This window comes from Cucumis sativus, chromosome 3 (genome assembly GCF_000004075.3).
Source record: "Cucumis sativus cultivar 9930 chromosome 3, Cucumber_9930_V3, whole genome shotgun sequence".
NCBI classification, from domain to species: Eukaryota; Viridiplantae; Streptophyta; class Magnoliopsida; order Cucurbitales; family Cucurbitaceae; genus Cucumis; species Cucumis sativus.
In genome coordinates this window covers 4793457-4806618 of record NC_026657.2, presented here as the reverse complement: position 1 = coordinate 4806618, position 13162 = coordinate 4793457, and positions in this window count along the sequence as shown.

The following is a 13162-nucleotide window of genomic DNA, read 5'->3' as shown; positions in this document are numbered from 1 at the left end:
TTGAGCAGAAGAGAAAGAGGAAGGAAAAATGCTCCTCTCTAGTCCGGACAGGAAGAAATTTCGACCGGAAAGAAAAACAACAGAAATTCACGGAAAAACCATCTCCGTCAGGCTCCCCCCCCGGGGAAGCCCTCCTCCCCTCCATGATTTAACAGACAGAAAACAAGAAGGAAAGAAGGAAAAGACATATCCCAGGAACCGAAAGAAAAACAACATGAATGAACGTAAACGCCATCTCCGTCAGGCTCCACCCCCCGGGGAAGCCCTCCTCCCCTCCATGATCATCTTTTAACAGCGAGAAAAAAAGAAGGAAAAGAAGAAGAGAAGAGAAGACATATAACAGGACCGGAAAGATGGAAAAGACAGAGAGATATATATATAAAACCATAAAAAATACAAATCTTGTTTAATTGAATCATCTTTTGATTTCAAATTTAGGTTTTTAGATTCCTACCCTGCAGACCATTATCCTTCATTCAAATCGTGACCAAATATGTTTATTTTTGGATAGTAAACATTAAAAATTAAATATTAAAAAAAATAAAAATAATGCTTCCATCCAGTTACTTAATTGTCAAAACGAGTTTAGTTAGAGAATAATAATCTCTCTCTTTCTCTTTTCAGTGGTGTACCAAAAAATTCACCCAATTAATTTTGGACAACCATTTTGTAAACAAAAGGAAAACAAAAAGACAACATTACTTTCTCAATACTTAACACTTTTGGTGTAATTAATTAATATCCTAATTGTAGTCTCTCCCGAATCATGAAGCTATGTATTTTGTGGGAAAGTCAACATGGGTCGATTTTGTTCATTATATAATGGAACACTCAAACTTTTAAAAAGCAACATTTTATATTTATGCACACTTTTACTTTTGCTTTTAAAAACTCAAATTAAATTTCAAAAACTTATTTTGTATGTTTTTAGACTTCAATTAAAATTATGGTAGATAAATCGAAACATTTCATGACAGATGAACAGTAGCATAATTAGAGAAGAGAGATAAGAAAAAAAACAGTGATTAAAGCCAAAAACAGGTACGTGTTGTGGTCATAAAATGGAGTTTTTCAGATTTTTCAAAATACATATTAGTTTTTTATGAGTCATTAATGAATGGTTATTAAATAAAAAAAAATGATAAAAAGAGTGATTTTGTGACGGAAAATTCAAAATAAATAAAAGATAAACAAACACTTAAACCATTATGAGATGGGATGTCATCTAAGGTATTATCATTTCCATTGAGATCTTAAATCAGAATTGATAGAACATCATTTAAAAAGGGGAAATATATTTACATGAATTAATATATGGTTTTCCATTTATGAGTCAAAGATTTGCATTACTATTTCTGTCTCCCACATAGACTCACCACTGATCTCTCTAAAAATAATTAATGATAAATAATAAATAAAGAAATTAAATAAGTAAATAATAGAGAAATAAATAGTGTGTGTCTCTATCTTTGAAAGCCAACATTCCCCCAAACCCTGGGCCAACCCCAAGCACAAAGCTCCCACTTGGGTGAGGGCCATCCCATGCATTTAACTATTTTGTTTTATTCTATATTTTTCCAATACGGGCATTTTCAGGGGCAAAACAATTTCAACCTTTAAATTAATATTATTAAATTTCACTTTACTTTTTTAAAATGTATTGTAACATGTGTTGGGATGAAAATTTGAATTCGAGACTTCTTATCCATGTAAACATTTAGTTGCCAGTTGCAATCTCACTTTATTTTTCACAGCTTCTTATTAATAATTTATACACTAATTCAAACAGTGGCAATTAATAAAGCTTCCCATCTTTCTCATTTCCTAAACCCTAACAGTAACCTCTGGCAAGTGGCCAATTAGCTAGGCAGGGCATTGACACATGGCACAGACAAATCTCTACTACTCGTTTTCTTTTACAAAGACAATATATATACACCTCGCTCAGTCCTGTTATAACTAGTCCAAGCTAATATGGGTTTAGAAAATACTTTATTCACTAATAAAGCTAATTTAGTTCTTAAGATTTAATTTGAACCAACATACAATGAATAAAGGTATATAAAATGTCTAAGATTAACAATATAAAGATTTTAAAATGTCTTAGGTTATGTATTTTTAAATTTATAACAATTTAATCTTTAAAATTTATTATGTAATAAACATGTTGTTTATATTTTAAATTTGTAACAATTTAATTTCTAACAATCTTAGTCTTTTTTTTAACTATGTAAAGATTAAATTCCTTTTGTCAACTTTTGTCAAGTTCTTCATTAACACTTTACAAAATAGTCTACAATAGGGATTGAATCGTTATGAGTTTTACTGCTGTGGAGAACTTAAAAATTATTACATACTAAAATTCAAGCTTTTAACTTGTTAGAAAATTAAAAATATAGGGCGACTGAATAGTTATAAAGTGAAGTTTTTGAGAATCTAAAGTTGAGGATGAAAAGTATTTTTTAGCCCCATGGGTGAGATTCATTTGGATATGTTTCTAACTGGCAGGCCAACATTGATGTTCTCAGTGGCGGATCCAAAAATTTTATATAGTTACACTAAGTACAATATAATAAGTATACTAAAAATATTTTAAAAAATATCACGACGTTTCATTGATGCTCCGATAACATTTTATTACATTTGTAGCAATAAAGAAATACTGACAATTTCACATGATTTTTTATAAGGCAAATATGTGAATTTAAAATTATCATCAAAACAAGAAAAGAAAAAAGAAAGAATAATACTTTTTGCATGGAATGTTGTTGAGAGAGTGGAAGTTTGGATCTCGATTTTGTTCATTTTTTTAATTTTTTGTTAGATAACAAATAAGGCTCAGAAAATAAGTTAGGGTTTTATCTTAGATGAGTTTTTTTCTCTTTTTAAAAAATTATATTCCTTCTAGAAAATTATTGAAATTTAGGAAGAAATTTGATATTTGGGAAAAGAAAAGTATTGATATTTAAGAAATTTGAGAAAAGAAATTTATTGATGTTTGGAATAAAAACTATTTTGTGACAAATTAAGAAGAAATTTGATATGTGAGGAAAGAAAATTATTGATATTTAAAATAAAATCTATTTCGTAAAAATAATTGTAGCAACCACTACCGCAAAAGCAAAATTTAGACGATATGAAGCTAAATTTAATATATATTGTAATTTAACACTTTAAAATTAATATTAAAAAAGAAAAATCGATAATGGAAAGGAACACGTGTCTCATGGCTCCTCGATGGATCCACCCTTTATTGTTATATCTAACCATCTTTTATTACTATCAACCTCAAGCTATATGGTGGTGAAATTAACATAATCAAGAAATTAAAAGAAAATAACAAAAAAAAACATAATAATTTACACCAGAAATTTTAAAATTAAAAGAAAAGTCACAATTCACAAATAAAAAATAAAAATAATAAATGTAGAAAAGTAGTGCAAGATTGACAAAAAAAAAAAAAAAAAATTGAAAAAATTAAACCTATAGTTCAAATATTTATTTATTTTTTTTGCAAATATAACAAAACTGGACGTCCAATCTAATTTAAAAAAGAAATTAAAAGTGAGAACTGTAAAATAATCTCATTGATTCACGGACTTACACATGAAATTTGATTGCAATGTGATTACCATCGAATGTCATCAGATTACCTTCTGCATATTTATTTTTCAATTTTAGCTAGTATTTTGTGTCAGCTAGTTGATTAACTTCTAATTGTCATCTAATTACTTTTCTTTGTCACAGTAACTTTTGATTTTGTTTGATTGCCTTCTGTTTGTCATCTGGTTAGCTACTATTATTTGACATGTCTAATTACTAATTGTTTGATTGTTATTTGATATAAATAATATACTTATTTATTTTTATAGACTTGACAACTTCAAATTTATCAAAATAAAAATATGCTTTAACAAAAGTACCTTGAGATTCTTTAACCCTAGAAAAAAAAAAAATAATTAAGTCCAACACTTTAACAAATTTGTAGTGCATATTATGTATCTCAATTGATCACAACAAAATAAGATTGAATAAATACTCATGAGATATCTTTTCAATGTTGCATATTTTCGTAAAAGCTTGAAAAGATGTTATAATACTTCTGTAGAAAAGTTCGGATGTAATATATCTAACTCTCCCCATCTTTTCTCATACATCCTTCACATAGAACAGAAAAATGAAGAAACCATTCACTTCATCAAAAGCATGTCAACAACTAAATTTCAACTTTAATGTCTATAAACATTTAAACAAAAATGGACATTGACACAATAATTCAATCTACGAGACACTCTACTCAATCAAATAGTTAAATTGGGGCAAAGAAAAACTGAAAATTCAAATACCAGGTAACAAAATCAGCAAGTTTGAATAGGATGTCTATAAAGAAGCATTAGTTAATCTTCCTAGAAACCCCAATAACCTACGAGATTTAGACCATTTAACAAACTCATCAACAACTAATGAGTTAACACTTAAGAACCTACCCACACTTGTACTAACGATCTTAAGTGCGGTGAACAATACTCCATAGTTCTCTAGAGTCTAAATTCTTCCGATCAACAACATGGTAATGGAAATTCCATTCAAAACTAATCGGGTAATCACGAAACTTACTAAAATCACCTGATTTCTTACTAACAGTTATAAAGGTAGCTTTAATCTTAACGGACAATGCCCTAACGATTTACTACTTCGAAAACAAGCATCCACCAACATGGTTCATTCGAAAATAGCACTAAAATTAAACAAATAATCAATACCCAAACCACAAGGCTTGAAACCTTACCCAAATTCATGCTGAATGCCAAAGTTTTACTCCTTCTCGGCTAAATAGTAGCTAAGTCCTTCCAAGAACTCCAATTTAGCATCCAAACGTTATGGGTACTGATTAATTCAAGTTGAAACTCAATGGGTACTCAAGACCCACTCAATAAAATTTAGAATCTCACCCAAGTTGTACCAAAATGCCCAAATACGACTTTTCGAATGGCTGGACTATGGCTCAAATGTTTCTAAAACTCGAATCTAGCATCGAAAAGTAATGAGTAATTTTAAACTCAAGTCTAAAAATAACACGTATTCAAAATCGCCTAACAAAACAACTCCTAAAAACAAAAATCTTACTCTAGAAGTTGAATCTGAACGAAGAATGGAGACAGACCACGATGGGCTTGATCTCCAGCAAGCTACCGCGCACAGCGGCTGGGATTCACCGACAAGTTCAACGGTGCAAGGGGTGTTGGGTGGTGGCGTCGGCTGAAGGAGAGAAATAGGAGAATTTTGGGCGTGTCGTCGACAAAAAGTCGCGTCGTTCTAGGCGTGCGTGAGAGAGGTTAGTGGAAGGGAAGAAAAATCGAGAAGAAAGTGCGGCGTGTGGATCTTTGAGGTAGAGAAGGGGTTTAGAGATATTTTATAAGTTTTATTTTAATAAATAAATTATTTAATGTTTTTAGAATTAGGGAAAATTTTCATTTTAATAAATTTTTTATTTAAAATGAATTTTATTTTAATAAATTAAATAAATTATTTTTGTATCTTTTATGACACCGAATAATTGTCGCAAAAAGTGTAATCCAAAAATTTTCAACTGCCAAAAACATCTATTTTTAGCTTTTGTGACAATTTATTTTCGGGATGTAGACTATCGTAATAAATATTTTTTGTTGTAGTGTTAAGTGGTTGTTTGACTCTCTTTCCTCCAATCCTTGCGTAGTTGCCAACTCCCGTTTTCCTTCACCGTTCAAGTTGGGTCATGGTAGAGGGAGTTTCAGGATTTTTGATCGGATTATAGCAATAAAAAATTTATCCATGAATTTTTCCCTGAAAATGCAGTAATTAGCTCTCTCTAGTAGTGGTATTTGGCTACCTTTTTCCACTTCTTAGGTTTCTCACGACTTGAGCTCTATAAGAAAAAAGATTGAATATTGCTTGCAAATAATATTTTGCTATCAAAGGCAATTTTCTCTTTCATCTCAATTTACAAAATCACATTTCAAAGTTTTTTTCAACTCATTTGTACTTTTAGCATATACAATACAAATAAAATAAAACAAATAGAGTTTGTATAATCAAATTTAGAGTGTTTCTAATCGAATACATTTTCAAACCAATTTTATTGTATCTTTTTAAGAAAATGGTAAAAAAAATAGTAAATTTGACAAAATACTTACAAGCTATAGCAAAATTTCAAATTTTATAAATAACAAACATTTGATAGACATTAATATACGACAATGATAGAAGTCTATCAATTTCTATCACTGATAGAATTAAATTTTTTTCGTAATCTATTTTGCTATTTTTAAAAATTCTCTTTCCTTTTATAATATTTGATTTTCATTTAATCTTTTCCCTGTTATGTACTCTCTTAATATTATTTTTCCAAAACCACTGCTTATTAACTCTAATAGCAATATATATATATATAAACTACAATAATTAGTATATATATAATTATCAAAATGTGTGATATAATTAATTTTATCGTAATCCAAACAAGTTGAATATTTTTTTTAATTAGTGATTTAATATGGTATTAGTATAGGATTGTTGTTCAAATTTCTATAATATTATTTCCTTTCCAATAATATCGATTTTTACTTAGTAAAATTCAAAGCACAAAACTTTGAGTGGCTACATACTATATATATATATATGAGTTGAATAATTTTGCTTGTTTACACAGTAAGAATAACATGTGTAATTTGACCCAAAAGGTACGTATGACAAGTTGGCAGTGTATGATTTTTTCTTATAAGTTAGGAAGTTTTGGTGTATTTAGTAACTTTCGGTGGTGTTTAATATTTTCTTTGGCATTGCCTAACATTGACTTGAGGAATTTGAGGCTCTTTGAGAATTAAAAGCAATTTCTTATTAAGAGAAAGAAAATTAGGTAAGGAAACATTTTGGCATACGTACATGCAAATATTGCTTTCTTTTTTGCTACTTTCACAACATATTTTGGTTGACTTCAAATGGAAGAAGATGCCATTTTTCTTTGTTAGTTAGTTGAATCAATATTATTTGATATTAACTCCATAATCATGCCCTTTCCCTTTCATTTAATTTAACTATCAACCCAATTTCCCACCCTACCAATCAAAAAAATTTAGTCAATATGATTTTAGTTTAACTCACTTGTATATTTTGAGAATAAATAGATTTATTATTCAAATCCCGAATTTAAAAGATATTTTTTTAAAACAAATTATCATTTAATCTTCAATTGATTGGTTTAGTTATTGAATTTTTTTTCTTTCTAATTTGCCATTGGTTCAACATTCATAACCTACCTACACCTCTTACTCGTCCTCAAGGCTCAGTTGTTCTCAACACTTGGGTCAAAATGTCATTTAAACAAATTGTTTTGAGCATGTTTCGACAAATCACCCTATAATATAATAAACAAAAATTTTACTTTTCAAACAAATTGAAAATGTCATATACACTCATAAATAAACAATAATCACATTTACTTCCAATTTTCAGTACAACCTCTTTGACATTTTACTTAAGAATATTGTCCACTTTTATCTAGTCGATAATGTTTTCCAAATGATAGCTTGACCTGGCATTGGTAATAGTATTCCCTTTTCTATTTTTATGGTGAATATAAAAAAGCATGAAATTTGGTAAACATAACATAATATATTTAGTAATTTGTTAATTGCTAGAATATAAAGCTTACCAACTCCCCATTCAAATTTGCATAACATTTGCAAGACATTCTAAAATTTTAGAATGTGGTTTTTTCACATACGGTATATATATCACACAACATATTCTATTCTAGCAATCATAGAAGTAAATCTACAAGTAGAGGAACACATTCCAATTCGATGATACAACACTTGCGTCTAAAAGTAGTGTGTTGATAAAAAAAGACAAACCCACTAATATAAAAAAGTTAAGCGATTCAATATTGTAATTATCTTTAGTAAATGAAGATCATTACATTGAGAACCATAACGTCTAATTCATCTAAACTTCTAGGTGTCTTCTAGATCATGAGACTTCCTCTTGTTTGGATTATATATTTAAGCTCCCTCTAAGTATGTCGATATAAGTAGTGTAAAACATAGGCATCTCTATTCATGTGAGACTCGCCCCCTCTCACTTGAAGATATATTTTCCTTCTTCTACTTTGTGTACTCTCTTCAATTTTAGAAACTTAGTCTTCTCGTAAGTGTATGATAGAACTCCCTTCTCACTAAAGTGAACCTTTGGCTTCCGAAATCACTCTCAACATATTCTGCTTTAGGCTCCACCTACTAAAGTTGTGTAATCTTTCGTGAAGTCGATGTAATCTCAATACAAATTAAAACACATTGAATTTTGTTGGCCATTTTCCTAGCACGTATGACCTCTAGGGAAGAAGCAAAGAAGAAGAAGGTGAGTTCTGTGTCTTGTTGCCAGATAAGAAAAGCCTAACTAGTAAAGGTAAGAAAATTTGGATTGAGGTACCTCCTAAAAAAAAGTAGAGGAAAAGGATAAGATCAAATAGGAGGCCACTATGACATATAATTAATCTTCCTATAAAGCATGATGATCTAGGTATATTTTCTATTCCTTTATTTCATGGGGTCTAGAAAATTTAAGCATGTTATGTTAGATCTAAGATCAACTGTTAATATAATGCTTGCTCTTGTTTACTCTAAATTTCAGTTACATATCATGCACCATGCTGATATTATAGTGTATGTAGTTAATCTCTCTTTAGTTAGACACTTAGGTTTGGTTAAGGATGTCCTGGTTATAGTGGATGACCTATTGTTTCCTATGGATTTCTATGTGGTGAATGTGAATACTTCCTCCCCTCCCTATGAGCTATTTGGTCTATTAGGAAAACTCTTCTTAAACACAACAAAAGTTGTCATAGATGTGGATAAAGGGTATCTTAGAATCAAACATGGAGAGAAATTTCAAACATACATAATGATTGATGATAGTTCTTCTACTAATTTTGCATGTTTTACTTCTTATATTCTACAAGATAGTAGCCTACCTCCTAAGTCGGGGGTGAAGGATGTTGGCTTTGATCTTTATGATGATTGTGCTTGATGAAGCCATGTATGATCGAGCATAACAACCTTAAAAATTTACTCTACTTGGAGGATTCCAAGATTTTTACTGCTTTCTTAGTATATGTTCTTTTCAATTATTTTTATTTTATTTGATCTAATTTTTCTATCATTATTGGTTTTAGGAAGTTGGAAGAATATCTTTTTGTGGAGCCAGATCCATTCTCATTGTGCTTAAATTCCAAGAAATTTTTTTGTTTTCTTTTCATTTTGTCCCTTGTTTTTACTACATTGAGGTTAATGTATAATTTTAAGTACGAGGTGGGCTTTGTCTGCGTTCTTGTTAGAGCCCTTGAGCATCTAAGCTCAAGCTATTACACGTGCTTAATTTGCTTGCTTGGCTGCTTTGTACTTTTTTATGACGTGGGTATGATGCGCTATTAGAGTTTAACATGTGTGAAATATTGCATGATGAAAATAATTATGATTTTGAGCATAATTTAAAAACTTTTCTTCCATCTCTCATGCACACTTCAATCTTTAACTTGACTATCCTAATTCTTACATACTTAGAGTAGCATTATTGGATTTACATGTTTGTTGTCATGCCAAAAGACCATCATAGAGTCGATTTAGTAGTGCATGTGTAAGAACTAAACCAACAGACGTCCCCACCTTTCGTCAAAAATTTAAAAAAAAAAGACAATGTGTGAAAATAAACCAACTCTATGTTAGTGCCAAGGAAATTTAGCCTAACATGCATTGGGCTTTGAAAGAGTCTTGCCAAAAATCATAATTTTAAATTCAAACGACCAAAAGATTATTGGGATAAAAAAAGCAATATATACAAAAAAAAAAAAAAGAATAAAAAGAAAAAAGGGAATAGGACTTGAAGTTGGTTTACTTGAGCTTGGAATTTTCACTTTGCATAAAAGAGTTGGATTTTGTTAGATTTGTGTGGGATGTCTCTTTCAAAATTTCTTCCTTCTTCTTCATCTTTCTTCTCTTCTTTAGTTTTGGTACAAGATCTAAACGATATTGGTACATAATCTAAACGATCGTATACCACTATCGGTAATAGATTGTTTAGATTTGGTACTAAGGTGCAAGATCGTTTAGACTGGATACAAGGGTTCAAGATTGTTTAGACTAGGTACAAGGGTACAAGATTGTGTACCAAGATCGTTTAGATTTGGTATAAGATTCTTTAGAATTGGTATAAGACATTTAAACTAGGTACAAGGGTATAAGATCGTTTTGGCAGGGTACAAGGGTACAAGAACATTTAGACTGGGTACGAGGGTATGAGATCGTTTAGACTAGGTACAATGGTACAAGATTATTTAGACGGAGTACAAGATCGTTTTTTACTCGTGTGTGACCAATTAATTGCAAGGTAATTTTGTTGTTTTACATTGTGGCTTTATTTTCATTCTCCTTTATTAAAATTGTTCTATAGGATGAAAATATTTTCGGGTTTTGTTTTATTTTTGAAAAAACTTTTTATTAACAATAAGTAATGTAATTAATTAACTTAATAATTAATGGTTAATAAAATAAAATAATATTAATTAACTATTTCATTTAAATCATATTTAGATGAACATCATCTACCTAATCTAAACAACTTCAATTTAACTAGTTTAATTAAATCAAATTAAATTAAATTAACTTAATTTAAATAATTAATTAATTATCAAAATTAAATATCTTCTATTTAATTTTATCTACATTTAAATCATGTTCAATTGTATTTCTCTCAAAACCTATAGTTTTAATATGTATATCCAATATGCATTAATTTTAATATAACAAACTAATAAAATATTTATATTATATAGGACAATTTTGAAAACGAAAAAAACTAGCTCATAGGCCCACAATGTAGAATACCAAACTTACCCATGTTAATAACACACGATAAATCGGCCACATGTGCGTAATACACAATCGCGTAGATTTTGATACACAATCGCGTAGATTTTGATACACAATCTCGGACATACCATGCCTCAAGATGCCTCAATATGAAAGAATTCTTCTTTTAGTTATTGTATCTCGGGCCTTAGTGGCACCAAGATGGTCTAGGATGAAAGAATTATGTCTTTATTTTATTCAATCTCAAGCATACATTGCCCCGAGATGTCCCAAAATGAAAGACTAGCTTTTACCTTTGGTTATTCGATCTCGAGCCTTAATTGCACTGATGGCCTGAGTTTCAAGAATTTTGTTTTTATTTTTATTCTATCTCAAGCATACATTGTCCCAAGATGTCTCGGGATGAAAGATTTCTGCCTTTAGTTATTCGATATCTGGCCTTAATTGCACCGTTATGACTCGAGATTAATTAATCACAATGACATATATTAAATTTATGAAAAAATGTTCACGCGTCATAGGCTTTTCTTTTTTCGTTATATGAGTCGTAAATATTTTGGGTTTTTGTTACATTAATGTAAATTACTCTAATTTAACGTATAGCTTTAATATGAATTTAATTCACATTAAATTAATAATTTAACTTATTCAAATATTTTATTCTCGTAAGTTAGTTTTGAGTCAATTATAAGATTAACCTTATGTTATAACTTTGAATTAAAATTTAAACTTTATAATATAATTTGTCAACATACATTATATTATTTTCTCAAGAGAATTTGAACTATTCAAATTCCATAAAAACTATAATAAACTCATTTACTCTTTACAAATTAGGAAAGAGATTTAAGGAACCTACATATCACAAGCTACAACGATATGAGATTAATTGACTAAATTCATTGACCACATTAATCAATATTTGTTAACTCTAAAGTATCATAGTTGGACTATTCTTATTGTAAATATATTTCAAAGTTAACGGATATATACTAATAGCGTCAATTTAGTCCTTCACATGTGTTCGTAATACAAATTGAGTCAAGTTACCATTTGTCCCTAGATTACTTCTTAATTTTTAAATATCAGTAATCTTCTAAAAAAACAATGTGTTTATAGTCCAACTAATAGAAAAAATCCTCATTCGTGGCATAAATAGAGTAAGGGTTCCTTGTTGAAGATAGAAATTCACACAAATAGAGTAGCTTTTACATTTAAAGACGATACACTTATCTACTTATACTAAGTTTGAAATGAGTGAATTTCATATTGAATGATTATGTTCCTAGCTCCCCACTCAATCTTATCCTTAAAATGGTAAGCTTGTTGAGTCAACATAATGATCACTTTCAACCATACAAATCAAAGGATAATTCCTCCCAAACAGAAGTTTATAATATCATTCAAGATTAAGACACATCTTTCTTTTCACTCAATTATAGAACTTAAAAATCAAGTGTGATTGATTTACATCTTTACAAATTTTTCTTGAAAAAAAAGGCACGTGAGTGAGGTGAAGGAACAAGTGTCACTGTAGGGATAATTGTCATAGTCTCACTAGCAATTTAAGATAACTAAGATTATGTGGTGGTGTTGAAAGGACTAGCTAGTGTTCCAAATTCATCCTGCATACACAAAATATGAGTTTGAGTTTTGGTTTGAATCTTAGGTTAGGGTGTTAGAAATGATATCAAAACATGAGGTACTATCTTCGAAGTCCGTATAATGTCATTTGCTCTTTATTTAATAAAGACTTCCCTGATGAAATCTTTTACAAATTTCTAACTCTACAAGTAAAGAACAACATTAAAGTGTACTAAAATAATTACATTTATCATAACTCATCCATTATTAAACTTTTAGATTAAGAGTGTTTTAAAATTATCTTAATTCATACCCGACTTAATTACAACCGGCTCTAAAAAACTTTAAATAATTACAACACATCTATAAAGTAATTATACATTTCTGATATTTTAATTTTTTTTTTGTGGTATGGTTTGCATCTTGTGTTAATAAGATTGACATGATTAATGAATGGAGCATGAGTATTAATCATTTCTACTTTGAAAGCATTTTTTATTGATTGAACTTTGTCAAGTCGCAAGATGAACAGTCTTACACAGCTTCAATGAAAAATAATAATAATAATAATAATAACTATAAGTTAAAAGTTGGTGAAATAAACTTTCAATTGAGGTGTGCATTTTAATTCATCAATTAATATATCTCCAAAGTACAAGCAAACCTCCAAAATGATG